The sequence below is a fragment of the Strix aluco genome, chromosome 2 (genome assembly GCF_031877795.1).
Source record: "Strix aluco isolate bStrAlu1 chromosome 2, bStrAlu1.hap1, whole genome shotgun sequence".
Lineage (NCBI taxonomy): Eukaryota > Metazoa > Chordata > Aves > Strigiformes > Strigidae > Strix > Strix aluco.
Window position 1 is genome coordinate 108,271,908 of NC_133932.1, and position 24,044 is coordinate 108,295,951.

The window sequence follows — 24,044 nt, forward strand, 5'->3', positions numbered from 1 at the left end:
CTTTCTTTCTTTCTTTCTTTCTTTCTTTCTTTCTTTCTTTCTTTCTTTCTTTCTTTCCCCTTCCTTCCTTCCTTCCTTCCTTCCTTCCTTCCTTCCTTCCTTCCTTCCTTCCTTCCTTCCTTCCTTCCTTCCTTCCTTCCTTCCTTCCTTCCTTCCTTCCTTCCTTCCTCCCTCCCTCCCTCCCTCCCTTCCTCCCTTCCTTCCTTCCTTCCTTCCTTCCTTCCTTCCTCCCTCCCTCCCTCCCTCCCTCCCTCCCTTCCTCCCTCCCTCCCTCCCTCCCTCCCTTCCTTCCTTCCTTCCTTCCTTCCTTCCTTCCTTCCTTCCTTCCTTCCTTCCTTCCTTCCTTCCTTCCTTCCTTCCCCCACCTCACCCCACACCCCTGCGGCCGCATCCCTCCTCTCCACCAGCCGCCAAACCCTCCCCAGCCCCTGAGACCGCATCACTTCTGCCGCTTTTAATTCCTCCCACCTTTCCGTCCCCCCGCACTCCCCATCGTGGGGCCGTCGGGCCACGCCTCCCGTCCCGCCCGCTCAGCCCCGCGCAAGCCCCGCGTAACCCCCCGCAGCCGCCCCGCGCCCGCGCAGCCCCGCTGGCGACTCGACAGCGCCACCCTCTGGGCGGCCGCCGGAACGGCGCCCCCCGCGCAGCCCCGCGCAGCCTCCGCGCCTCGCCTGGGGCCGCCTTAAGGCACGAAATGGCTTCAAGGCGAGGAGGGGCGGGAGGCGCAGGGAAGCCCCTGCAGAGCAGAGCCCGGCTTGGAAAGCCTCCCGTATAGCGACGCCGCCGGCGTTCCCTCCGCACCCCTCGTCCGCCACCCCGGGGGACGCGGCCCCAACCTGCGCCCGGCTCCACAGCCCGGCGTGGAGGGCGCTGGCGAGACCCCTGGGCTGGCTGGCTGGGCTCCGTCGCAAGTCCCTGCTGGTTTTCTTCTGGGGGAAGCAAGGTTGCGTCGGACTTTTAAGTTACACGCACCCGAGTCACAGTACTGTGAGCTGGGCTGCAGAGTGAAAGGTTGGTCAAAGCCCGAGTAAATCTTGTTTCAGTCCAGGCTGATGCACGTGCAGCTCCAGAGACCCCTCCGAGTTGTCTGTTCCCATGCGGTCCCTGAGCCCAGGCCCCAGCCTTGCCCTGCCCTGCCCCCGGGGTGGATCAGCCCAGGGGATGCAGCAGGGCCGGGGGTTCGGTGAGGACCACGGGAGGCACCGAGCGCTCTGGCAGCCGAGGTGCTCTTTGGCTGGGCCCACCGAACGGGTGGCAGCTCTCAGCTGTCATCTCTGCGTGCCGCAACTCCTCCTCTGCAAAACAGCAATGCCTCCCACCGCCTCCCTGACGCCGAGCAGCGGGCAGCAAACACGGAGCCGCGTGCTGAACTAAAGATCACGTAGCTGCTCATTCGGTGAATATTGTCTGTTCCATGCACGCAGAGGAGCAGGAGCCTTCAGATAAAGAGTTTGTAATGATGGAATTAAAAACTTTCCCATTATGCCTGTGCAAAAGGGAGCGAATTGAAAGACTGGCAGAAAAACTTAACTCTGAGGGCTCTTCTTTCCATTGCTTACTTGATGCCACTGCCGTAACCACTCTTTGTAATGGCCACAAAAAAAAGCTAAGAGAGAAACCAGAACATACTGTGGTGGGGTGCAATTATAAACCAAGTTTTCCTAGAGCAGCTTTGGATGCTTTGCATGACATATTTGTAGCACATGCAAATTTGCACATAACTAAACACAAATTTAGCAACCTCTGAATTGTCTGGATAGGCTCAAAGCGACAGTTACTTTTAAGCAATGGGATGTTCAGCTTAAAATTGTTAAAAATCCTCCATTTCTAGCTGTGGTGATCTGTAAGATATTGCACATTTAGCCTGGCATCGATCTAGGGCCAAGTATTTGGAGCTGGCTGTGAAGGAAACATGCTTTAATGTTTGACAAACAAGCAGCTGTGCTTGTTTGAAGCGGTCAGCAATTTGGAAGACTAAAGCAGTCCCGGAACAGGGATTCACGAGCGCAGGTGCTCTGCTCAAAAGTGAATGACAGATGAAATTTATTACAGGGATATAAAAAAGTTACCTAGATGGTAGGACTGGTCAAAGCAAAAACTAACTCTTTCTGGAAAAATAAATGTTCCATCCTTCTTTTCTGACTTAAATCTCAAACTATTTCAAGCAGCTGAAATAAAACGCAGAGCAGTTAGCTTGAAATTTATTCAGGGAAAATATTTACCGAAAAATCTTTAACTGTTTTTTCTAATTTATTTTTTCAGTCTTGAAATTTCATCAATAGTTAGATTTTGGAAATCAAGTAGTTCTACACATGCAATAAAAAGGGTGTGTGGGTACATTTTTATTGTGTTACTATATACGTTTTCTATTTTCCTGGACTACTTTGCCCCATTTCTTAACCTGAGCCTCATGTGCTGAGTGTAATAGGAAAATACTTTTATTAGATAGAATCATTGATACATTCATGCTCGGGGTTTCTTTGCTGGTTCAGCTTCTTATTCACTAGTTTACTGATGTAGCAAGTGTATCTTGTGCTTGAAACCTGGCATGCTGATGGGAAACATCCTGATCCTTTAGACGCTACTGTAGGAAGACCCAGTTGAAACAACAGAGTACAAGTTCAAGCAAGGGCTGCTCACATGAGTAAGGATTTGAGTCATCCAAGCCCAAAAGGACTGGTAAGGAGGAGGAAGCTGTTTCATCAAATGCCTGGTAGCAGGAGATGTAAATACATAACCCAGACGAACAGGCTGATTTTGTGGATCATATGCACAGCAGTTGTGCTAAATCGGGTGGTGTTATTTGGAAAGCACAACAGAAAAGAGAAGACACATACGGAGAGCTCTGAAACACAGATGCTCCGGAGCAGGATGTTGGGGTGGGCATATGAAATCACAGAGGTGCAAACAGTGTTTGTTCTCCATCTGAACCCAAAGTGCATAAAAAAGTGAGCTTTTTTAGGTGTGGCATCAGTCTGTGCGATGCACAAGCCGGTGACATAGACACCATAGAGTGAGGGCAGCTACTTCTGGGCAGCGGGTTCCCTTGCACCATCCTTTCTTCCCACATCAGAGGCAAGAAGGCACATTTCAGGTTATTCTCTCTGATGCTCTGATTTTTGTCTGCTGCACAGCAGACATGACACACTGCAGAGAGCAGCTTGCACCCCAGCTTAAGGGCTGCCCACCATGACGGGGGCCCGCCAGCCTGCTGAGGCCACAAGCCCAGGCAAGCTGTGAATCCCCACCCCAGGGGCATGTTGGATGCTCATATCTTCTACCATGCTTCATCTCAATTAAGGTATGATGAAACAGGCCTTGAGCCTCAAACGTGCCAAGGGGTAACCTGATATAAATGTGCAGCTGCACTGATCTCCTGAAAGGGGGTGAGTTGCACATTTTGCAATTAGGGTGAGATAATTGTATGTGCACAGGCAGTTGCCACAGCTCAGCTTATGGGTGGTAACTTATTAAACCACAGTAATGTGAGCACTTTGAGTCATGAAACCGTACACAAAATGTTTGCAGACTCAGGGCCTGAGAACCCATTGCCCTCCCATTCCATTGCACCATCATCTCAAGGACAAGGAGAGGAATTGAAAACCTGTGCTGTATAGTCCGATGCAAGATGAAGTTTCCCAAGGGATTCTTAAATTTCTAGCCACAATTTCAAAGAATTTAACAATGTTTTCTTTTTAAATGACCTTGAATCAAAATATTCATTTTAAGTGGGAATGTTTGGGAAAGAAAAGAGTTCTGGAAATTTTCAGCATAAATACTAGTGCTTGTAAAAAACCGTGAAGAGTGATATTCAGAAGGTCTAAATTTCTCCTAAGTCTCTGGATCTTGTGTTTCTTACCTGCTAGGGTTCTCTGCAGGCCTAGAGCCGTCCAGAAGGGAACCTGTCCAATTTGGTGGAACTGTGGCTGGAGTCGTTTTTTAGATGTAATGTACTTTTAATCTGTAGCACTTGCTAGTTTCTTAGAAGCTTGAAGAGAAAATTACCTGGCAAATGCTTTCATTCCTCTGTACTTGGTCATTAATTTTGTGTGCACACACATGTGACTGGGTGAAGAGAGTTGAAATCAGCCTGTTTGTTTTGTTTGGGTTTTTTTTCCAGGGCCTTCCCAATGCCAGCCCTGTTAGCAATGCTGATGCTGTGAGCTTTGACCTGGAGAGCATAGCTCAGTTTCTGGCCCTGGTGAAGTCAATGGGATCTTGCTATTGATCTTCAGACCAGGATTTCAGCGTGCTGAGCTGGATACAAGTGAGGACTGTCTATACGACAGTCCTTGGGGAAGCTTTTCTTTTAAATGACTTTTAAATGAAACTGAACATAAACTCATTCGTGCCCAGGGTTAATGCCCTGCTGAAGGAACTGGAACATAGACCCTGTAATAGGCTGCTTGTGTGTGAAAGCAGATTGTATGAATTAATAGAAATAACTGTAGAAAGCCAGGGAGTGACCTGCCTAAATGGTGGGAAATAAAGAAACAGCCCCTCACAGCCAGGTCCTGGGCTCCAGCGGGTGGATGTCACACTAAAGGAGGGGTGGCGATGGCACCACTTTGTGCTCTGCAGAGCGGGGGACCTCAGGGCTGCAGCTGCCTTCACCCAGGTTTCCTCCCCCAGCCTCTCTGCTGTCCATGTATCTCACCTCCGAGGGGATAACATTACAAAAATAGCCAAAATACTCATTTCACAGGACTTCTTCAAGTCTCTGTCCCTCAGCTATGACGAGCGATGCCAACAACAGTAGATACACACTCACTAATACCTGTGTAGGGATGCATATAACACTTTTGTGTGTATCCCCTATGTTTGTTTGCTGCCTGAAATTATGCTCAGCATTGCCCTGGAGATCACAACATTTCGGCAAACATCACTGTGTTCTGCTCCCAATGGAGCCCTTTTCCCTCTTCCCTTGAGGGAGGGAGTCACACTTAAAAGGAGAAAAAAAAAGAGATATCTGGTGCTGGCCTGAGCTTCATGGTTTTTGTTTCCATTTCTAAATGAATTCTAAGCTGAGACATCCCATGCAAAATTTCAACCCAGGGCAGTTGTCTGCATTCACACTAAGAACCAGTGAATAAGTGTTTTGAGGTAGTCTTAATTATAGCTGTGAGAATGACACCAGTGTAACATTTAAAGTGTGAACATAAAATATGGCAAATCAATCAGAGTATGGAACCAGACTCGGAAAGTATTCAGCTGATGATGTTCATGATCACACATTTAAAAAAAAAAAAAAAAAGAAAAAAGAAAAAAATCACATGTGGAAATTCACTCCTCCAGCCAATGGAAAGAGATACTTTTCTATCTCATAGTCCACAAAATACACCTACTACTCAAATCACAGTTAAAAGGAGCTTAATTTATCCCTTCGAAAAAAAAAAAAAAAAATTTTACAAGCCGTTTTTCCTGCTCAGCAATCACACAGACATTAAATCTTATTGCAAAAAGAGGGGGGAATGCCTCTTCTCAGCATTACAGCTGCAGCTGTTTGACAGAAGTAAGTGACTTCATAAACCCTCCTGATTTGGCAGTAGGACAGCGGAGTTTTATGCTGTCTGCTGCACAGTCACAGGGGCTGAGAAAGTTCTGCAAAGCAATCTTCACAAATGTTTCACCTCAGTGTATAAATACCTTTGCTTCACCGTGTTAATGCCTCTTTTGCTTTGCTTTCCATTCACCTCCACTGGATCATCTACCAAGATATTTTATTGCTTTAAAGTGATTGATCCCACTGGTCCCACATATTTTTCTTCTTTTTTTTTTTCTTTTCTCAACAGAAAATACTGCACCTTTACCTTCCCATTGTTTTTTTGGCTTATTATGGTAAAATGCAGCAAAGATTTAGCCGACTGTCTTTATTTACAGTGTAATCAGGCTGTATACCTTCTCATGAAAGAGTCCATACGTAAGCACTATATTTTGTCTGTCTCTCTCAAGTGTCCACTCCATGAAGAATTACTTGAAAACACATTTTCCTGAGCTGTGATGAAAATAGAGAGATTTCTGATGGTTGTCTTCTCAACCTCCAGCTTTCTGTATTCATTTTGAGACCTTATCATTTAAGAATGAATTCCTGTTCCTCCAGAGCAACTTCTGGAGATGTTTCCAGCTCGCATTAACATGACTTTGGTATGAGTTTGATATGAGAAGGCTAATCAGTACTTTGCAGGAACACCATCTCCACTGGGAAGTCTTCACCAGTGTAAAGTCAGCAGGAACACTTGCTACAGTAAAATCTCCAGGATTCACCTTCCAGGTTATCTGTTAGTTTTATAGAACTCAGCTCATAGGCCTTGCTTGTTCTTTGGCCATGCAGCCTGCTGTTTCACATTGTCAGGAGATTTTGAAGGATTTGTCTCAGAACGGATCGGACCGGTATATAAGAATCTGAGGGGAAAACTGCCAATGAACAAATTAGTTTCTCAATGATGGTCTTCAAACACTGGTGGGCTTCATGTAAGTCTCTCTCAAATTGTTGTTCCTCTCTTTGTAAAGCCATATGACTACAGATGTTTCTAAACTCAATGCTATCCTAAAAGCAAAAGCAAAAAGCAGTGAAAAATAATGCTTTCCAAGTTTTCTAGGCATGATTTTCTAAGCAGAAACTTCCTAATCATCTCTGATTTAGTGTGAAACTTCTTCGGTTTTGACATACATGTAGTGTAACCATTAAATACTGCTGCAAGGTATCTTGGCAGGAAGCCTTGGGTAGTAGTTTCACCTACTCACTTTTAAGGGGCGCTTTATTCCTCAGACATCAGCAATTATTTTTTTTTAAATTCTGTTTCTACCAGACGGACCTTTTGTAGCTGTCCTCAAGCAATTCAACTCCCCCTGACAGGCAAGGGTAGGACCTGAGGGAAATGTTATAACCAGATGTCTCTGGAGAGCTCTCAATGGCTCCCGAGGGGACTTTGTGACAACAACCCTCACTGAAGCATCACTTCCATGCAGTGTCCCTCATCTATGACGTGACTGGGATCACCAGTGAGGCAGGTGACCTTGACAGCTCTGCCAGTTGCACACTGTAACAAATTATGAAGAGTTCCTAGTCCCGCAGATGTAGCATGGTCTGCAGCATGAGAAGTGCTGCTCTAACACCTGCCCGTGCTAGAGAAATGCTCTGCATGGGGCAAACGCATTCCTTAATCCAGTCAAACCAACATGTTGCAGCTCATGGAAACCCCTGTCTGCTGTGCTTAGAAAAAATCTAAGTAGAGCCAGTTTTCCCCTAAGGACTTGTAGTGCTGCTGGCTGTAGGACCTTGGCTATGGCAGGGGCAACCTTCTGCCTGCCATTGAGCTGGGCCAGCATAGGTTTGTGAGCACTGTAAGGGGGTGCACATCTACTATGCACATTTACACAACTACTGAAAGAAAACATCCCCCCCTACCCCCGTCTGCTCCTACCCTTCCTTAAAAGAGGGGTAGGAGCAAATGCTAGAAACAAAGCTTTAACTTGCAATGGTTCCCCAGCCTGGTTTGTTCTAGGAAAGGGCTGTGTCAGCACAAAGGGCGGAGCATCTCAGTGCAGGGAATGAGCATTTGGAGGTGAAGAAGACAAGATGTCTTCTGGCAGCAGAATCAGCCTCTATCACCCTAAAACTTATGTGCAAATGTGGTCTCAGTCACAGCCTATGCCTTCGCAAAGTCTCACACACAGTAAACACTCCAGGACAAGCTGTAGGGACAGGGGAACCTTCTCCTGTAGCATGTGGTACACACCAGATTTTGACACCTCTTACTTCCTTCACTCGATGTATTTATCCTTTTAGTTAGGAGCAGCCTGTGCTTTTAGCTTAGAGGAAATTGAGTTTTTGTGTTATTCTTAAAAGCATGAAGGTTCGGACTTATTGTAGGTTTCACCTTTGTTATTATAAACAACAAAGAAACCAGTTTTAAAAACTCCATTTCACCTAGACAATCCCAGCTTCATAATGGTAATAGCAAAAAGAATTTGCAGTTGAAGGATTAAAATGAGGGTTAACATCAAAACCAGTGTTGAATGGCTGCCCCAGCCAACAAATAGAAGGCATTCGTTATGGAAATACCAAAACTAGCCATCCAACACCAGTCTTGGGCCCTTAGGTATTGTACAATAGTGGCTGTGGGTCTGTTGTGGGCGAGGTGAACTCACTGCTCTTGTACGCCCCTGTGCCGAAAAGCCAGGGAGTCCTGAGTCAGGAGGTTAGCTGAAAAGCAGCCTTTTTCACATATATTTCCAAAGTTTCCTTTTTCAGAAATATTTTGATGTTTCCTTTGAAGGTCACCTTTCAAATCTGTTCTGTAAAGTTGCCTTAGGTATAAAATCCTTACTCAAATATATTTAAAGGTCAAATAAATTGCACTAAGTAAACAAGCTAGCTTTGCTAGCTTTTGCAGGTGTCCAGCACATGGGAGCTTTAGGATACATGACAGAGAATAAAAACTTGACTTATCTCTCTCTTTTCAGTAAAAGTGGGCAGTAAGTAACTGAAAGGAATGAAAAAGTTTCGGATTAAAAATTCTTTCTGTTTTAACTTCAGGAAATAGGGCCCTTGTGAGCTGAACTGATATAGAGCAACAGCTCCTACAGTAATTTGCCATTTAAGAGAAGGTAACAGGAATATTTGCAGTGATTTGATTTGAAGTGTTTTCAATTGCAGGACAGGAGCAGATCCTCCCTGCAGCTTTCATTTGTCAAGATCCATATGTTTAGACAGATGAGTTCATAAAGAACCTCCTCCAGAATAAAAACAGCATGGCCTACTAGATTCAAGGCTCTCTAATTTATGGCTTAAAATTTTCCACTGCTCTGGGTCTGTTTCATGCAGTTGTCACTCAGTGGTAGGCTGAAGTTTCAGGATGTTTCTGATGGCCCAGCTTTTATTTTTGAACCGTAACATAAAATTGATACTATCCACCAAGTTGCTTTGCATTTTTGAAGAGGCCACTCTTATAAAGGCTTCCTTAGATAGACACAAACTGCTTTCTTCCATCTTTTATTTTACTCAGAGATGCCAACCTGACCAATCAAACAGAGTCCTACAGCTGGCTCTTACAGACAGCTGCCTTTTTCTTCAGCACACTCAAATTTTAGACCCCAGTCTGCTGCCAACCCTCCACATTTTTTCTTAATCTCCATGCACCCAGGTAGACAAAATTTCCACTGAAGGCAGTGGCAATGGTGGTGCCCTGGTCCAGGTGCTGGATGCTCTCCATGATCAGCAGGCCAAAATCTGGGAGCCAGGGCTGGAGTGCCAGAGCTCCTAATGGCCATTCCTTGTCACTCAGCGCTTCCACCCCCACTGACCTATTTTATATTTTTCCAGTATAAATTCTCAGGATAGCTCAACTGCTGGAGGAATAAAATGGTCATTTTAGAAAGTGATTCCTGTGGCAATCCTTGGGCGCATGAAAGTCTAAGTCAGAGCTTTTTCCCAGAGGCTCTGCATGTGGTCAGTGGGGAGCAATAGGAACTGTTTATCTGATGCATCTTATGTGGCTATTACAGGATGAACTGAATCTGGAGTGCCTCTTTCTCTGTGATGATCCTAAAGGGAACTCAGTCTTTGGGAAACCTCTGTGGGGCAGATAAGCCCCACCTTAAATCTGTATCCATCTCTCAGATGCTGTTTTCTAAAACAGCTACATTTGGAAGATATGTCCTAAGACACATACCACTGAGAATGGTGGAGTTGCTAATAATTTCATGTAAGGTTACTATTCCTGTGGAAAAAAAATCTCCCAAGTCCCTAGAGTAGTTCATTCTGCAGTTTGCTGCTGCAAAGCCTCTTTCTAATACAGCAGGTGAAGATGCATGATGAGTGCAGCACTATCATATTAATAAAACAGAACCACCTAAGCATATTTCCTCAGAGCTTCCAGAAAGATCTTGGAGGCAATTCCTCACTTGAAGAACTTCAAATTGTCCATTTGTCAGTATTCAAAAAAAATATCCACACAAACAAGTATTGATGCCTACAACTTGCAAATAACTTTATGGAGGGTGAGGCAATTTTTTCCAGGATCACTCTTCATATTAATTACTTTAAAAAATGAACATTCAAAGCTATTAGGTCCAGGAACAACTTCATAATATCAGTGGCTGCAAAATGAAAAACGTGCATGCTGGCACATTTGTTCAATCTGTGGTGGCAAGCAGGGACTCTGCTGCTGTTTTATGCGAATTCTAATGAAAGCAATTTATCTTGTTTCCATCACCCCTAAGCCATTATTTATGAATCAGTCTTCAGATCTCTCACATAAGGAAGAACAAGTCACTTTGGTACTGAGAACCGATCTCTGATTTGTGTCAGGTAATCAGCAACCAGAAAACAAGCTTATTAGCTACCATTAGAAATGCCATCTAGCAACAGCTAGATGCCATCTAGCAACAGTTCCATATTACTCCCCCAAAATGCGAAAATCCCCCAGGTGAGCAGCCCTGGGCTTATGCTGTGCTAAGCAGCCACCAGAGATGCTTGGCTGCATCAGCCCTCACTGCTCTTCTCCTGAGAAGCAGGACATCTTCTGTTCATCTGTGGCAAGTCAGCGATACCTGATGCTGTGCTGTTTTTTGGCCTGCAATGAATTTGCAGTTTCTGTTTTGTTCCCCAGGGATGGGTCCCAGTATAGTGGGAAAACAAAGCCTGTGGCTGGCACTGCTGCGGGCAGGCTTAGCAGAGGCAATGCACCATTCCCCTGCCTACCTGCAGGAAGCCTGGCAAGGCTGCCTTCAAGCCATCACTTGTGTCCCAGTGATGTGACTCACTCTCAGTACAAATTAAGTGCCACTGGACTGATTTCACAGCAACTGCACTGTTTCACCCTGACAGGAGATCCAGGGCAAGGGGACTGCAGGTGAATGTGAAGGTCTGCTGATGCTGCTTCTTTCAGCTAGGAGCACCTAGCTGGCCGCCAAGACCTTCTTCCTCCTCACTGGGCAGAGCAGCAGCACCGTAGCACAGGAGCAGGAGAAACTTGCACAGTCAGAAGTTTTTTTATTATCCCACCCTGCCAATCTGGCACCTTTTAAGGACACTATTTTCTTTTCCCCTTTAAAGAAAATACCATGACTGTTTTGCAAATGGGATGGCTATTTTAACTTCTTAGCGTGATTTATATTCCATTCCCCGCTGGCTGCCATCGAGATTGGCCGAGTCCAATCCGCTACACATTTCTGATTTAGTACCGTCCTCACGACCCCTTGGTAACTTCAGCACAGGAGACAGGATGTTATCAAAAAGCTGGAGTAATGCATAGCTGCACCTGAGCACAGCCAGGGCAAGCCGCACGCTGCTATTTTGGGAAGCTTTTATACCTTGTATTTTTCCTTTTCAAATGCACTCACATTGCTGCTTAAAATACAGAATCTCTGTTAAAAAAAAAAAAAAAAAAGGCTGTTCTGTTCACCTTGGCAGTGTGTAATTATGGGAGAGAGAAAATGCGGACATTATTACAGGGCGTCTTTGTGGAGACAGAAGGCACGAGGAGCTTGCTTGTGGGTGCGATGCCAGTAAACAGCTAGTTGGGCAGCGGGGTGATGTGGTCACCTGGGGTCAATGGGCACTAGGGCACAGCAGAAAGCGTTGTTCTCAGTACCTACAGGGGATGGGCTATTTCAGTGCTTTCCTTCCCATTCCTTGAATCTATTTTTTCTTCAAGCCCATGTCTATCTGTTTTGGGACCATTTTATAGAGTGATGCTTTGAACCAGTTCGACTGATAAACCAATACAGATGCCATAAACCAATAAAAGGAAAACAAGGAACAACCCCAAAATAAATGGAAAACAGGAAATTCAGGACTGTCAAAAAGGAACTGAAAGAGACATGACCGTAGCAATAAATTAGAAGCGTCAAATACTGACTAATAGCATGAGTGAGTGTCTCTGAAACATAAACCCAGAGCTTTCCTTCAAAAACAGGCAGTGGAAGAACATGTTACCAAGGGCTGCCATTTTGAAGGGACTTTGGCCAACTCATTGACTTAGAGCTTATTTTTAAGGGCTCGTTGATCTGAATTTATGAACAGGTTATAATATAAATGGATCCCTTGGAATCCAATTTACTTCAAAAGCAAATCTGCAGCAGTGAAAGTATTCCCAATAAAAGGGGTTGGTTATCCGTGACGCAGGTTCTGAGGAAACCTAGTGCAGAATTTATGTAACCTCATTGTAGAAGGGAAGGGGAGAAAGTCCCAGAGCTCAACGGGTCATGATAATGGGTTTTCAGTGAAAAAAAGGACGTAACTTAGCTTTAAGTAGAATAGGAAAATCAGAATCCAAAGTAAACTCTATTCCCAGTAGTATCTAAACACATGCTTTCATACAAGTAGATATTAAAGCAGTTCTGGGAAAGAAGAGGAAGAAAATAAAACTTTCATTGAGGTGGCTGTATTTCATCAAGCTAGCATTTGTTTGTACAAAACTCAAATGTCATTAACCTTGTTTATTTTAAATTACGAGCAATATAAGTCTTACTGGAAAATTGGTATTGCAGAAGTCCAACCTGTCACTGTACTCTCATTTTTGAAGAATAATGTCTAACAATTTCATTTGATTTTTAACACACTCCTTTTACGTCATGCATAGATTCCACTATTGCCCCTTCCATCTCTAGGTATATTTATTCCTAGTGGACTCTTATATGGGTATTTCCGGAGACTGAAAATATTTGGACCCAAATGTTCAAAAGTTGCTTCTGATTCTTGGTGATTGAGTTTATGAGTGAGTTGTATCTTTACTTGAGATAGCTTGGATTTGATTTTTGACAAATTATGAACAATCACAAAGTCAGCTGGAATAGTGCATTGATCTAGCACACCTGAAAACAGTATCTTGCAGTATCTCAAATTCATCACCAAGATACTGAGAAACCAGAAGTCATAGTAAAATTTTGTTCTCAAATATTTATCCACCAGAGGAGACTTGAAGTAGTTACATCTTTTCTGCTTCAGTATCTCCCAGCTTCTCACATTGTGCTGGTCTGTATTAGGAAGGTTGGCATAAAAATAATAGAGCAGATTCTAGTTTTAGCTCAGCTGGCCCAGTAATTGGTGTCTACTATTAATGGGGTTTCTGTGGCATGCACCTTTGGTACTAAAAATTGGATAAGAACTGCCATCTTTTTCTACATGGTACACCCAAGACTCATCATAAGGTAAAGCCTTTTGGGCAATGTGAAAGTAAACTGACTTGGAACAAGATATAGGAAACATATTGGACTCCAACAACTAAACCTGTGAATTGCCAGCCCATACCTAGGCTTTTTCTTAGACTTCTTCCTAGAGGAATATGCATTGTATTTATCAGAAAATTCAGGATTTTTTCAGGTATGAGTTCATTTGGTCTCATATGCTGGATATGGTCACGCTTCCCTAGCAGGTTACTGGTCATCTCTGCATCTTGTGCTGGTTTTTGGCTCTTTTAGAAATGGAGAATAGCTTTATAGTTTAAGACTTTATGCGCATTTATAGAAATTTAGACATATAAAGCTGGCTTCTGAGAAAGCTCTAAATAATCTTTCCAGGCTACTCAGCATGTCAGTAAACCTTCACTCTGCCAAAAAGTGTTTTTATTCCCTGAACCCCTGTGATGCAACTACACTGAACTGTCAGTAGCTTTCTGTTTTGCAGGCTGTAGGCTTAAATTACTTAACTGAAAATTAATGTAAATTAAACTCTTCCAGTCTACATGGCAAGACCCAGAGCGTGCAATTATGGGTGCAGTCCACTGCCTTTCTTCCAAAAGCCCAAGATAAGTGTACTTCTGCCTCTCACTTACTTTTGGGTGGAGAGGAAGAGGATGCTCCTGTAGGACAGGGAGCAGGAGAGTCTGTTCTACTTGTAAAAGCTGGGAAGTCGCTTCTATTAGTCGGGACATCTTGCTGCGCAGAGCCATCTCTCGAAGTGTCTCACGCCTCACCACCGCTGGCTGGGCCAGCCTCTCTGGCCTGGGCTCACCTGGGCTCCGAGGAGATAGGTCTCCAATTTCTTGTTCTTCCTTAGGGCTTTTCCCAGGGGCTTTTCTCTCTTCCTCCAGTTCCTGAACCCCACCAGGCTCGGACACTTCCGCCTCCTCTCCCAGGCTGTGCCAAGCTAGGCCAGACCTGCTGGCACTGAAGGTTTGTGTGTGGGAAGTCTGTGGGGGGCTGCAGGGAAGATGGGGTGCTGCGGTAGCCTGGAGGGTGTGGAGAGCCCCTGTCTGGTGCCCAATGGACACAAGCAGAGCGGCTCGACCAGCCATCAGCCTTCCCACCTCACTTTCCACTCCAGACCTGGGCGCGGCTTTTTAAACACGGTTTGGCCCCTTCCCTCCCTCTTCCTTCTTATCTCTGTCCCCGCGGTGGGTGGCCACCTGCCCCACCCACCTCTCCAGCCCTCCCGGCCTGGCTTCAGCAGGTTGAAACCTGCAGGTCCCCGGGAGAGACGCGCTGGTGGGTGCAGAGCTCAGGGCCACCGAGCCTTTTGCATGAGGAGGTGTAAAACCTCCTGTGGTCCCTGATGGGACCGGGCTTGCCAAGGCTGGCCCATTCCAGGGGTGGGGTGCATGTGGAGTCAGCCCTCCAGAGGCTGTGTTATAAAGCTCGGTGCTGAAGGATTTTACAACGTATTTCAATGTGTATTTTAAAAGGAGAACAAGGGCCAGGAGCGAAACCTTTCATTCCAAACTCCTCCCGGTTTTGGGGATGTTCGGTGTGGAGCTGGTTGATGCTCCTGCGTCCTGCGCCAGCTGCCTCCCAGTGACACCCACACCAAGAGGCAGAGACCTCTGGAAAAATGCCCAGCAGGGTCCGGCCATCAGGGTTTCCACAAAGAAGCTACAGCTGCTAAGTCTAAACTTCTCAATCTACCCTCAGTTTTATTACTATTATTATTATTCACAACCCCAAAATGCATCAAATGCATCCAAACCTGTCAAGCTGACAGTACTGCATTTGGAGCACGGAAAAAAGAAAAAAAAAAAATCTCAAGTAGGAAAACAGTGGGTTGGAAACGGGAAGGCTAAATGAGCCCCACCTGAAATAACTCCAAAAAAAGGCATTTCTGGCTTTGGCAAGTCAGCCAGAAGGATCCTATATGTTTTTGTATATGGTTCCCAAAGGATTTAAAACTGTAAGATTTGATGCTAAACCTATTTCTGCGCTGTGAAACCAGGGACAGCTGTAAAAATATTTGCTGTTTTTAATTAAACCTAACATTGCTACTTCCTTCATTTAAGTTAGGTCAAAGGACTGGCAATTTTATGCTTTGATAGATGAAGAAAAACAGTTGTGGGTGTTGTGTTTTAGAAATATGTTATAAAATAAGAAGTCTGAGGGAAAAGGCCTCAGAGGCTATAATAGCTCTACCGTTGTGCTTTCTTCTCAGAGATGTTTTCCTTGTCAAATATTTTGCCTTATCCATATAGCAACTGTTTCTACTGTAATTCTGCTCATTATTTTTCCTTGAAAGACTTTTATCTAAACTTTCCATTTGCTCCGTAGTTAAACTTTAGGTAGCATTCTCTCAGCTTGGTGTTCTTTATAAATGTAGATAAATCTGCTTTGTTAGGGGGAAATGAGGAGGGACATACAGAGTCACACTCTCTTTGGACCCCCCTACATCACCTCAGCCACTTGGCAGAACATCTCACAGCAGTTCCCTCTGGAAAAGTGCTGCTCTTTCTCTGCTCCTCAGAGCAGGGCTTTACTGTCACCATCTCTTCCAAAAACAGGTGTATCAATCCCATCTCAGAGCTAGAGATAACCTATCAGTTTGGACACCCATTTTTTGGTCACACAGCAAAGACCAAAGAGCACCAAGCTGGGACTAGCAGGGGAAAGTTCTCGTTTCAGCTCCATGGCTGGTCTGCTGCTTGTCCTGGAGCAAGTCCTGCACCATGGGAAATTAGGATAATGATGCCAACTCCCACGGTGACATGTTTTGGGACCTGTACAGTGAAAGAGGCAGGTATTAGAGTTCCCTGGGCTTTTAGAGGAGGACAAAGATGACTTAGAATTAAGCAGGAATTTCCTACTAATTGTCTTTTTGTCAAAAATTTTGGATTCATGACCATGCACTGTCTGTTGGAGAACATCCATTTTCATAATTTTTTGTTTAAAAATCAGGAAAAATGTTTAGAAAGTCAGAATAATGCATTTAAACAACTAAGCATATATTTTAAAGGTTTTTTTAATTTTTTAATGCATTTTTTTCAGTCTGCTTTTAACCCAAGGTACAGACAAAAGGCACTAAGGAGGAGTAAGATAAATGTTTTGCTTGTGTTGATCCATATTCTGTGTTTTGGGTTGTTTTAGATTTTAATTTACAAAAATTTTGGAGATTTCAATTTTTCATCCTCAGTGAAAAATCTCAGATGTTCTATGGAAAAAAAAGAGCCATTTCTTCCCCATTGGTACATATAATGGAGAGAATGGAGGGATTGTCACTTCTACCTACTTAGTTATTTCTGCTTATCATATGTCTCACTGTGCTAAGTGAAATTAGTATTACAGGATTTAAAGATCTTCAATATGTTCTCAGTAAAGTTCCTTCTTACTATTACTGATGCTAGCATTATATTACTACTACTAGCAGTTTTATTGTTGCTGTTGTGGTGCTGAGCATTAGTATTGACTTTAAAAGAACACAGCTTTTTTCCTAAAGGTGTAAACATCATCCATCAGTTGATAGACATCTGTCAGCAGATAGACCTCTGTTCCTTCTTATAGGGGACTATCAGACTAGCTTGGCATCAGTGCAGGACCCGAGTCAGGCAGTCAAACCAAACTGCAAATGAGGTAAAAAAGCAGAGAAGTGGGTACAGGAATGGCGAGAAGAACAAACAGATCTGCAGTTTATCAGCTTGCTCACTTTCCAAGTGCTAGAATTATGGTCTTAGGTGGTCTGAAGTTTTGGGGTGGATTAACATTTTATAAAAGTCCTTTTGTACAAAAACATAAAAACCTCCAAACCCTCTAACAAACCCTTATCATGAATTTTCCTAGAGAAATATTATACATGGACAGATGCAAAAACAAGAAGTGGAAGTCTGTCTTTATTTCCAACATCTGCCTCCCTATCTGCTCATTGTTCATCTATGTACCATGTGGAGCCCTGAATATATCAAGCCACTCAAGTAGAGAGTAAACCAAGAGGAGGTATATCACAACTTAATGCTAAAGAAATAATATGCTGTGATATTTACCGTTGTTACTGCTAGTACCTCTCACCTCATAACTAAAATGATGGCAGAATGGGTCTGCTAACTGTTTTTAACAGGGTTCTAGTGTGTATCCATAAATCCAGAGGTTCTTTTCCTGACAGTGCTGCTGTCCCATCTGCTTTGCCGAGTATCTCTGAAGGGGCAGAAATGTATAAGGAAAAGCCAAGTTTGTCCCTACTGTACTTCTGCTGTAATTGAATGTATTTTTACAGTCAAAGAGTTTTTCTCAATGAGTTAACCATCCTTTCAGAAAAATAAGATGAATAGCTGCTTATTTTAATCTGGCAGGACTTTAAGCAAATACAGCATTTTTTCTGTCTCATGTAGCTCAAGGCTAAAAACCCAATGAGCAAGAAAACTCCTCTTCCCCACCCCCCCTTCCAAAATGAAAGTCAAGGTTTTGTGGGATTCAGCACAATCTGTGGGATTTATGTTGCACCTGTTGAATTCTCACAAGAAATATCAATTAAAATATTGTGACTTTGGAAGGAACATAGGAAATCTGTGGGGAGACTCGAGCTCCGTGGCTTTTCCACACCTGCAGCAGTCTGCCGTCCCAGCTCAGTGCCTCTCGGGTAAGGAGGGGCTGCCAGGCCACTGCCACACGCCACTCTGTCTCCGTCGGCATGCAGGGAGAAGCCCATTTCCCCCATCTGCGCCGTGTTCACTGCTTCTTGTTTGAGTTGGCACCCGCCGATGGTATCAGGACGATGAGGCCTTGCAGACATAGTGCTGGAATGTTCAGTGGCACAGATTTGGGATGCTCTCGCTGTCCTCGAGTTTCTGGACTGCGAGGGGAAGAGGAGGATGAGATCTTGTAGCAGGCAGTTAGCTCCAAAGCCCAATCAAACCTGATAATAATTTTTAAAAAGCTCGAGTGGCTGTGAGTCCATAAGCCTTTGTCCCCAGCTGCTGATAGTGGGATTTACCAGGAATGGTTGGGTTCTGCACTGCTGTTGGTTGCTGTTGTTGCTGTTTGCATGTTACATTGCTGGTGGGATGGCCCTGGTGGAGCAGGACCTTAGGGAGCACCCAGGCTCAGGAGAGACCATGTGTCCAGGAAACGTGCTACATATGTTCCCAGAATGTGTTGATCTAATTTGAACTTGATTAGGTTGTCCTAATTACATCTTTTTTCTCTTTTCTCTTTTTCTTTCTTTTCTTTTCTTTTCTTTTCTTTTCTTTTCTTTTCTTTTCTTTTCTTTTCTTTTCTTTTCTTTTCTTTTCTTTTCTTTTCTTTTCTTTTCTTTTCTTTTCTTTTCTTTTCTTTTCTTTTCTTTTCTTTTCTTTTCTTTTCTTTTCTTTTCTTTTCTTTTCTTTCCTTTTCTTCTCTGGACTGTTGTAGAGATAGAATAAACACTTATAAAAGATATAAGCCCTTCAGCTTCAAGGCAAAATCCAACCAGGAACTGATGAGAATTAGGAAGAAACTTGTCTCTGGGGAGAATGCAATTGCATTGTGTCCCTTCATCGCACACCTGCACTGTTCTTGGGAGAGTTCTGGTGCTTAGTCTGGGCAGAGGACAGATGTACACTCTGATCCACTAGACCCAGTAGATGATCTGGATTTATAAAATTCACTGCTACAATAATCAGGTTCTAGGGCAACCCCTGCTCTTACCCACCATAGTGAAGGATGGGTTTCAACTCTTATCTCTTAACAACTGTGGCCTCACTATGAGCTGAGAAGCTCTTTGGGGAAATGTTGTATCCCTTTGTCTTCAAGCTGTGCTAGAAGAGGATTCAGTGCCTCATTAGTAAGAAAGCCTGCAGAAGGGAACATCATTCTGTAGCCCTGCCATTCTGGGAAAAACAGGTGATGGGGTCCCAGCCATGTCCCAGGGATGTTTTGGCCTGGGACAAAAAACTGAATATAGTCTATACAGCATAATGGGAACAAAGATTTAGAGCCTGCTTCTGTACTGTCCTCCCTCTACCCTAGCTGACTGCCGCAAACAATTATTTGCTCTCTACTTGTACTAGTTTCTGGACTGACAAAGTATTTCCAGCAATGTGGCAGCAGGAGGGGGAAGGACCATGGAGTGGTGTGGAGGGCACACTCCTTGGAGCCCTCACAAGGGCAAAGCAAGTAGGACATTCCTGTTTGCCAAGGGCAAATATACCTGGGCTCTGCTGCTGCTGCTGCTGCCATGTGGGGGAGTGGGAAGGGCATTTCGCTGCACTTTGGGAAATAGAAATTAAAATCCCCTCACCCAGATGTACCCAGACCTTGGTCCCTTCCTTTCCTGGTGGGGATATTAACTACCAGACTAATCAACAAAACAGGGCAGGAACTGTGGGGTGAACACTGCTGAATAAAAGAGGGTCAAGGTGGAGCTTGAGCACTGGCCCCTCATCACCCACACTGATGGAGCTTAGGCATAAGCCAGGTGCTGAGCCATTATAGATGCTCAAGAAACTTTCAGAGACCCATGTAAAATGCTTATGGATAACAAGCAGAGGTTTTCAGGAGCATAGCTTTGAGCACAGGCATGTGATTTCTGATATTAAATTGTCCATTGCTTTGGCTGGATGTTGAACCTAAGAACAGCTGTACCAGTTTAGGTCAGAGTACCCCAAGTACACATTCTGACTCCAAAAGTAGCAGGGGATACCCCCAGTGTTTTCCCTAGATGAGGTTTATCTCCAGCATTGTGGGTGTACTCACCTTGCAGGTGTCCCCAAAACAGGCAACTCATCTGCCTGAATTGTGGCAAGACATTCATGGTCTCCCCCAGGGAACAGGAAAACAGTGGCCTCAATGGAATGCCTGTTGATGAATGAGAACAGGCAAGCAAGCTGTAAAGTGTTTCCACAGCATCTGACCATTCTCAGCTAGAGGTATTTTTTGTGCCTGTGATGGTTTTTTTGTTCAGTAACCCATAGCGGATCCCTCTCCAAGTGCTTTTCCACTCTCCCTTTAAACCCATGCAGCCAGTGTCTTTTGGCAACAAAGTCCATGCCTACTTGCTGCTTGAAGAATCACTTCCTTATGTTTGTTTTCAGCCTGGCTCCCTTGTAGCCCATCGATCTTGTACTGAAAGGGACAAGTGATAGTCAATCCTTCTCCACAGCGGCCAGCATTTTGCAGACCTCTATCATATTTCCCCTACTGCTCCTTTCCAGCCTCTCCCCATTCTCCTGCTACAGGTTAGTAGGTTAGTTACAGGTTACCAGAGAGGGCCAGCTGGGATTGTCCCTTGTCCTGAAAGCATAGTCAGCCCAGTTCACTTACAAAATGATGAACACCTGAATTAGCGTGGGTGGCTTAGCACTAGCATGGTGGAGACAACCCATGTGGCCAGTTCTGCTGGCTCAGCTCTGGGGTCAGGACTCTGCAGCCAAGGGCCAGGCGCAGCAGCTGGGCGCTGCAGCCTCTTCCACCAGTGTGGCTCTTCCTGCAGTGAACACTTGACCAGGCTTAGGTGCATGTTCCTAGGATACAAATACAAAAATATTTTCACTCTTGTACATGTCATTCTGGGGAGAAGTTTTGCCCTCAGAACCGACCTTTTTATATAACACCAACTAAATACACATTGACACCTAAGTGGAGATACTCTGTTAGAAATAAATGTGCTTATAAGCATTTGGAAGTGTAAAGGTGATATTTATAAAGTGACCAGAACACCCACTACGCGCTGCATAAGCCAGTGAAAATAACAGCTGCTGAGTTTTATCAGCTTTAGAGCACCACAGGAGCAGCGCACAGAGCGGTTCATCTGCGATGTGTCAGTGCTGAGCACAGCTGACTAATGCGCCACTGCAGCTAAAGACAGGGTAATCATATAGAGACTATAAGTAGATGATAAAATGACTAGCAGTTTTATGACTTTTCAAATGCTTTCTCCTAATATCCACATCTGTACTGTATTTGTGAGAGTAAAAGCAATGAAAATTGCTGCAGGTCAAAATAACTTTATTCTTAAGAGTATACCTAGGGTGTTGTCTTCCCTCCAGCCCAGTGGTAAACATGTTGATGTTGGAGTAAAGAAAGGGCTGGTATTTTTCCTGGATGAGTGAAGTACAGCTTTATCATTCTGCATTAACTGTTTCAGATGCTGTATACACTTTTTTAACTACCAACTATGTTCTGATAGTTTATGTTACAAAAGCTTCTTTTTTAAAAATTCTGAAACCACCAAGCTCCACAGAAAATCTGGGGAGTGCAATCTGACAGGAACTGAAGAAAACGTAATTACCTGAAGTGACAGTTTTGTTCTCAGAACAGTTTCCTCCATAGAGCATTTTTAAAATTTTTCTGTGTCTCTGAAAGAGATGCAATTAGCATTTTCCTTAGGAGCACCATCAGGTAAACTAATTGAAGCTCCAGTTCAGTGGACACTGAAAGTCACTATAAAGTGGCACCGGTGCTGAAAGACACTGTTACACCTTCTCCCTGTCTCACATTGCATTCCCATTTCTGCATCACCTCCTCCTTTGTAGTTGTGCAGAGAACTGGAGTGAGGAGCTGATCTGGGTTTAAACTTACCCAGCAAAAAAACAATCTTCAGATGGATTCCCTCCCTGGGGAAGCTCATTTTGCAGATATGCAGGCTGCTGTGCTCACACAGGGAGGGATGCTGTGAGGCAGGAACAAGTGATGGGAGAACAGGGATTACTTTTCTTAGCAATACTTTTGTCAATTTACAAAGTTCATCAGACTGCTATAACAACTTATCTAACAGTAGTAATATTAATATTAGCCAGAAATAAGTGGGGCTATTTGTTTATTTATTAAAACCCACAAACAAATATAGTCCTGTGTCTGTAAGAGGCAGGGATATGAGAATGGCTTACATTTTTCTGAAAGTCTAAATACACATTATTTGACATGGAAGTGAGTTGCTACAGGCTCAGTCTCACCTGTGCTACCTACAGTTCACTTTGCAGATGTGCTGAAGGATGGTTCACATCTTAAGAGCAAGTGACTCATAACTGGACTTTCTGGGAAACATTACGGGTCACCTAAATTCAGCAAGGAGTTCAGAGAGAGTAAATCGAGCTTAAAAGAGCTGAGGGACTTGAGCTTGTGCTGCACACAGGATATCGGGTGGCAGGAGGAGGAACCGACTCTGAGCAGAGGGGCCTGGAAAGGAGGCTGGCTTGGTAGGGACAGACCTACAAGGCTCCTAGCGAGGATGTGAGCTGGCTAGGAAGGTGGGAGGGAGTCTCTGGATAATTTTGAACTTTGCATTAATGAAGCTGGCTTCCAAAGGGGGAACATTCTTGGGAAAACAGGAAGAGAAAGAGGTTGAAACAGAGCCAAAAATTAGGCTGGGTGAACAGCAGGATTCATAAATCTGTGCACAGTTTTTACCCACTCTTGCAGAATCCCAGTCATGAAAGAAAACCAAAATTTCACATTTGAAATCTGCATAGCAACATGTGAGCAGTTTATATGGGTGAATGCTTAGCTGAGCAGCCAAATGAGAGGCTGGCTGTTGGTTAAGAGTTAGTGACTGCAAACAGAGAGCTGTTTACGTTCACAGGAGAAAAATGGCATACAAATATCCTATTGTTAAAGAAACAAGGTCGGGTCAGGTGAATAAGATGGATAAGACACATTGTTCATGTAATGAAAGAGGCTGAGTCAGGCCTGCAGAGTGAGGTGTGGATTAACCTACATAAACAAAAACACTAATAAATCTGCTGTCAGTATTGTATACTCACTTGCTGTTTATACATGTGGGCTGGGTGAGGGATCTACTGAGTACACATTTAGCGATAGATTCCTAATTTTAGCCAGATAAAACTTAAGTGTACCACTCTAAATGGAGTCCTGTATATTTTCCCTTCTGTCAATGGAAAAAGAAGCAACCTCACAGGGTGACATATTCCGTTGTCAAACTGCCACGAAGCTCCCTATAAATGATGTTTCTAGATAGATGGCTCGGACCAGGTACCTCTTTTCTAGATGACTGAGGTCAGGTAGGTGAATCCCAACCATAGAAACTAATTTCCTTCAGAGTCATTATGGAGTTTTCAGAATGTAAAACTAATGCCTGAGAAGCTGAATGTAGCTTGCAGTCACTAATATTGATCTGTAAGTACATTTCCATCTCCCCAAAATTATTTATTTCTGCATCTACACATCTTCCACATTTATGATGGCAGCTCCTGCTAGATTTGACCAAAGAGGTATTGTTTTGCCGTTGAAGCTCCCACGATACATGAGTTCATCCGAGCACAATATATTCCAGATCTTTGCAGAAATATACGATGCTCTTGAGCCCATACAGATGTGTAGCCAATAGGGAGCTGTCTGGCTACGCAAGTTTTTTATATATTTTTCAACTAAATCAGAAATCCAAATGCAAAAGTCGGCACTGGGGGATGACTACATGGATTTGTGACTCTCCTGCCTGAGTTCTAAGGTTATAAACCACCAAAGGGATTAAACTCATATGTACATTTTTTTTCTTTATGTGACAGACCTAAGATAAATAACATTGCTCATTTACAGAATCAGGGAACATTTAAATGGGAACGGTTTCTTCAAATCGTTGAGGTAAATTCCTGGCCCTTTTGAAGGTGGTTTTAAGCTGGTTTTGATAGCACTCAGTGTCACCATTTTTCACAGGAAGACATCTCTTCTGCCAACTCTGATGGTTTCCTGCGTGTATTTTACAGGGCCTCATCCACTCCAGCAAAAAAATACCCAGAAATGGGATGTATGCTGGCAATCCTAAGGCATATATTAACATAAAACAAAGTTATTTAATAAAACTGTAATATAATTCTTTTTATTCAGTCCTTTCAGAAAGCCATGTGTGAAAGAAATGGAAGACAGTAGAAAAGTGATGCCATTGGCAGTGAGTGCACAAATGCTGTTTGCTGGAA